Here is a 6,000-nt window from a genome sequence, read left to right as displayed (position 1 = left end):
GCTACCTTACTCAGTTGGGCGTTCAGAGCCATTTCTCTCATAGGCATTCAAAGTCATCTTCCTTAGTTAGACGTTTAGAGCCACTTCTCCAGCTCAAGCGTTCAGAACCACTTCTACAGTTTTAGGCGTTCAGAGCCACCATTTTCATAGGCCTTCAGAGCCATTTTCCTTATAGGCGTTCAAAGCCACCACTTTTTTCATAGGCATCCAGAGCCATTTTCACCATTTCGGCATTCAAAGTCACCATTTTCTTTCATAGGCATTTAGAGCCATAGGCCTTCAGAGCTATTTCTCCCTTTGGCTTTCAAAGCCGCAATTTTAGGCTTTTAAAGCCACCATTTCCATAGGCATTCAGAGTCATTCCTCCCATAGGCGTTCAGAGCCATTTCTTTAAGTTTAAGCATTCAGAGCCATCTCTTCCGATTTTAGGCATTCAGAGCCATCTCTTTCAATTTTAGGCGTTCAGAGCCATCTCTTCCAATTTAGGCTTTCAGAGCCATCTCTTCCAATTAAGGCTTTCAAAGCCATCGTTCACAATTTGGCATTCAGATTTGTCATTCATAGTTTGGCATTCAAAGCCATTAGTCAGCTTGGCGTTCCTAGCCGTTGTTCACTGTTTGGCATTCAGAGCCATTAGTCATCTTGGAATTCAGAGTCGTCATTCACAGTTTGGCATTTAGAGCCATTGGTCAGCTTGGCATTCAGAGCCATCATATCTTCAGTTCGGCATTCGGAGCCATTGGCCAATTTGGCATTCAAAGCCACCATATTTCTTTAGTTCAGCATTCAGAGCCACTTTCCTAGCATTTAGAGTTGTCATTTTCTTTTAGTTCGACATTCGGAGTCGTCTTCATCAATTTTAGGCATTTAGAGTCACCATATTCAATTTAGGCGTTCAAAGCCATCTAGTTTGACTTAGGTGTTCAAAGCCACCTTCCTCAATTAGGCGTTCAAAGCCACTTCCTTGGTTTAGGCTTTCAAAGCCACATCCAGTTTAGGCTTTAAGAGCCACAATTTTAGGTATTCAGAACCATCTCTTCTAGTTTAGGCATTCAGAGCCACAATTTTAGCCATTCAGAGCCATCTATCCTAGTTTTAAGCATTCAGAGCCATTTTTTTCATCAATTTTAGGCATTAAGAGCCATAGTTTTAGGCATTCAGAGCCACATTGCTTAGATTAGACGTTCAGTTGCTAGGCCTTTAGAGCCATTTTCCTTCATAGGCATTCAGAGTCATTCCTTCCACAGGCATTCAGAGCCATAAGCCTTCAAAGCCATTCCCCCCATATGTGTTCAAAGCCATCATTTTCATGGGCATTCAGAGCCATTTTTCTTATAGGTGTTTAAAGCCATGGTTTTAGGCGTTCAAATCCATTTCTTTCATCAATTTCAGGCATTAAGAGCCATAGTTTTAGGTGTTCAAAGCCACCTTCATTAGTTTAAGCGTTCAGAGCCACCTTCCTCGATTAGGCATTCAAAACCACTTCCTTGGTTTAGACTTTCAAAGCCACCTCCTTCAGTTAGGCGTTCAGAGCCACAATTTTAGGTGTTTACGACCACCACCACTCTCACATTGCCATTCAGAGTCATCACTTTCATAGGCGTTCAGAGCCACCACTTTCTCACATTAGCGTTCAGAGTCACCATTTTCATAGGTTTTCAAAGCCACAAACGTTCATATCCATAGGTCTTTATAGCCATTCCCCCCATAGGCGTTCAAAGCTACCACTTTCTCATATTGGCGTTTAGAGTCACCATTTTCTTAAGCGTTCAAAGCCATTTCTTTAAGTTTAGGCATTTAGAGCCATCTCTTCCAATTTTAGGTGTTCAGAGTCATTTCTTCCAGTTTAAGCGTTCAGAGCCATTTCTTTCAGTTAAGGCGTTCAGAGTCGCAATTTTAGGCATTCAAAGCCATTTCTTCCAGTTTAAGCGTTCAGGGACATTTATTTCAATTTAGGTGTTCAGAGCCATCTTTTCCAGTTTAGGCATTCAGAGCCACCGTTTTAAGCGTTTAGAGTCATCTCTTTTACTTTAGGCATTCAGAGCCACCTTTCTCAGTTTAGGAGTTCAGAACCACCTTTCTTAGTTAAGCATTCAGAGCCACTGTCCTTAGCTTAGGCATATAGAACCACTTTCTTTTCTTAGTTCGGCTTTCAGAGCCATAGTTTTAGGCATTCAGAGCCATCTCTTCTAATTTAGGCGTTCAAAGCCATCTCTTCTAGTTTAGGCATTCAGAGTCATATCTTTAAATTTAGGCATTAAGAGCCATCTCTTATGGTTTTAGGCGTTCAAATCCATCTCTTCAGTTTTAGGCGTTCAAAGCCATTTCATCAGTTTAGGCATTTAAAGCCACTTTCTCAATTTAGGCTTTCAAATCCATTTCATCAGTTTAGACATTCAGAGCCACTTTCTTAGCTTAGGCGTTCGGAGCCATTTTGTCAGTTTAGGCGTTCAGTGTCACTTCTCTAGTTTAGGTGTTTAGAGCCAGTTCCTCAATTAGGCATTTAGAGCCACATTCTAGCTTAGGTATTCAAAACCACCATCTTAGATTGGCGTTAAGAGCCACCATTTTCCTTCATAGGCATTCAGAGCCACAGGCTTTCGGAGCCACCTTCATCAATTTAAGCATTTAGAGCCATAGGCGTTCAGAGTTATTTTCCCCATTTGGCATTCAGAGCCACCATATTTCTTTAGTTTGGCATTCAGAGCCATGTCTTCAATTCAGCGTTCAAAGCTATGTCTTCAGTTCGACATTCAGGGCCATTGTTCAGTGTGACATTCAAAGCCATATTTTCCAGTTTAGGCGTTCAAAGCCACATTCCCATAGGCATTCAAAGCCACCTTGCTCAGCTTAGGCATTTAGAGTCACCTTCCTCAATTAGACATTTAGAGCCACCTTGCTCATTTTAGCCGTTTAGAGCCACCTTACTTAGTTTAGGCGTTCAAAGCCACTTTCTTAGTTAGGTGTTTAAAGCCACTTCTCCAGCTTAGACATTTAGAGCCACTGTCTCCCATAGGCGTTCAGAGCCACCTCACTCAATTAGGCATTCAGAGCCACTTTGCTTAGTTTAGGCATTTAGAGCCACCTTCCTCAGTTTAAGCCTTCAAAGTCATTCCTCAGTTAGGCGTTCAAAGCCACCTTCCATAGTTTAGGTGTTCATAGCCACTTTCCTTAATCAGGTGTTTAGAGCCACCTTTGTTAGTTTAGGCATTCAGAGCCACTTCTACAGTTTTAGGCATTCAAAGCCACCATTTTCATTAACCTTCAAATTCATTTTCTTCATAGACATTTAGAGTCACGGGCCTTCGGAGCCATTCCTCCCACAGGCATTCAGAGCCATAGTTTTGTTATTCAAAATCGTTCGTTTCAGTCTTAGCATTCAGAGCCACATTTCAGGCATTCGAAGTTGTGATTTTCCAAAGTTTGTCCTCCTCCATTATGTGTGATATAACTCTTTGAGCTCGTAGCATGTGTCTTGATTGTATTGTTAGACTCCCTATGCCTTATGTCCTCGTATGGTACACATATGGTTTTTCCCTTTGTGCTCATCCCTATGCTCCTAGGTGGTTTGAATGCTACTCAACTTTGACATCAATTTTCGAGTCACGTCTAAAGACATATTAAAGGGAGTCTAGATCCATAACATAGCTTTAGAGGCACTTTGAGAGCTACCTTTCTCTTAGGATTTTAGAGCCTCTTTTGTTCATTTGTTGGTTTGAGCAAGTTTGTGTTCTATTTGTGTACCTTTAGGGGTCTTTTTTTTTCTTCGGTAGAGTTCACTTGATTCCACTCACTATTCACACTTTCTTTTCACTCTAGTGTTCATATTCCTTACACTCATGAACTCTACCGAAGATGGGCATATTTGTATACCCCTCTTGTGGACCAAGGGATTTGTCTTACCACCCTAGGAGAGTTGGGCATCTCTATAGAAGGGAGTAGGGGACGGTTTCCATAGGAGCTGCATGCACGGGACGTGTGGCAAAGACATGACCATCTTGCTATGGTGGTGGTTGAGGATGGAGACCCTTTTTGCTGAATAATGAGCAAGGGAACGGGTAGAAGCTTGCAAGAGAAGAAAAATAGAGAGAAGGGGGAGCTGAAGGGAGGAGGAGTAGTTTTCTTTCTAGGATTCATGTTTTGAGATGGGTGCACAAAAAAGAAGTCTGGGAAGAGGAGAGGAGTCCAGAGGGGTGCACGAGGAATGAGTAAGAGAGAGAGAGTTGCAGGAAGGGAGTAGCACATGTATAATTTCTATAACCTGCATGTTCTTTCATTCTCACACAGTTCTATTATGTTTTCTGTGCATACTAAGATTCTATTTTGGTGCTTAAATATGAGCATTTGAAACTTTTGCATATTCTTGTTAGATTTGAGTTTGTTTGCATGCATTTTATGCTTGATTTCTAATATATTTGCTTGGCCTTATTTTGAGATCCCATATGAAATTCTTGCAATCATGTCTCGATTTCCATTTGAAACCCATTTGAAATCCATTTTGGCTCACTCCCCTACATCTAAGTTTGTTGATTGAAGCATGAAACATGGCTTTTACTAGTTCATTTTGTTCCAATCCTTTGTGCTCTATCTTGCTATCTCCCTATGTTCCTAGTACTCGTCCATGGTGTGCATCAAGTTCCTCATTTCTACCTGAGGGAGTAAGGAACTGCAGAGAATATATTTTTAGTTTGTGAGTATGAAGGGTTACAGTATGCTCATCAAGTTGTGGGAATGCTCAAAATAGGTCATGGATATGGCTAGAAGTGAATCTCAACTCATGGATGCTAAAGGCAATTGAGGTTCATTTGGGCGGCAAGGCTTGAGAAGTTGAACAGAGGGTAAAGATATTAAAGGAAGAAGAAATTGCAGACAATTAAGAGAAAATTGTGTCGTCGTCAGAGGAGAACTTGAAGAAATAATTGTAGGAATTGCAGAAACAACTTGGGAAGAAACAGATGTTTAAGGAAGTTGTTTTCTCGATAAAGTTTTTGCTTCTTGACCACTACTCTCCTTCTTCGCCTTCTTTGCGAAAATTGTTTTATTCAGTTGTATGTTAGGTTGCTACTATTTTGAGGACTAGATACACTGTTCCCAGGTTCTGGCTTGCTAGGTTAAGGTTTTTTGAATAGTCTGAATCCATGTGACTAATTCTTCTGAGAATGAGAACTTGAAGAGTTGCATTGTTGGTGCTAGGCAACAGCTAAACCATGTAGAGAATCCATCTGAAGCTTCAGAAACAGCGGAAAATATGGCTAATAGAGGATACATTTTCGAGGGACATCTAATTGTGGATCCCAAGCCTCCAAGACCTCAATGGCTGGTGCAATTTAACCTCTTGATAGCTACTGCTACACTTTCTAACTTAGAAATCAGCCAATGGTCTTACAAAAATAATAATATCACATCAGAAAATGTTGCTAGTATACTTTTACAGCAATGGAGGACCATGAGTGTGAGTCTCAGATCGTGGTCCATACACTCATTTTCCGACTCCGTTTCTAACTGCACCTTCGAGTCGATTCGACGCACCCCCTCTGAGTTCTTGGTCGTCTATGTAGGCACAGACCGCCGACGATCCGTGATCCCAACCTGACTCTTGAACCTGCTGATCTTCGTGGCTCTGTTGAACAAGGTGGAAGAGGAGTTCAGGGTTCATTCGGGTGGAGGCCTAGTTTTTCCTTGTGAAGTGGGGTTTTTCAAAGAAATACTAAGGTTTTTTGGAGAAGGATGAGGTGAAATACGGTGGGGCCAAGGTTCTTTTGTGTTGAGTGATGACTTTGTGGGTGATGAGGTGGCAAGACCATTTAAATGATATGTGGTGTCTTTTTTTTTTTTTTTCTTGGAAAAAATGGGAATTAGAAGTTAAAGAGGAAACTTGGAATTCTGCAAATTCCAACAATGCCAAATCAACTCACCACCAACAAAACCTACACCTTTCCACCCCCGAGCCCACACTCATGCATGGTCACCTTTGGCATGCAATCCTAACGACCACATCTC

Source organism: Vitis vinifera, chromosome 17 (assembly GCF_030704535.1).
Source record: "Vitis vinifera cultivar Pinot Noir 40024 chromosome 17, ASM3070453v1".
Lineage (NCBI taxonomy): Eukaryota > Viridiplantae > Streptophyta > Magnoliopsida > Vitales > Vitaceae > Vitis > Vitis vinifera.
The sequence above is the reverse complement of the archived record's forward strand: the minus strand, read 5'-3'. Positions refer to the sequence as shown.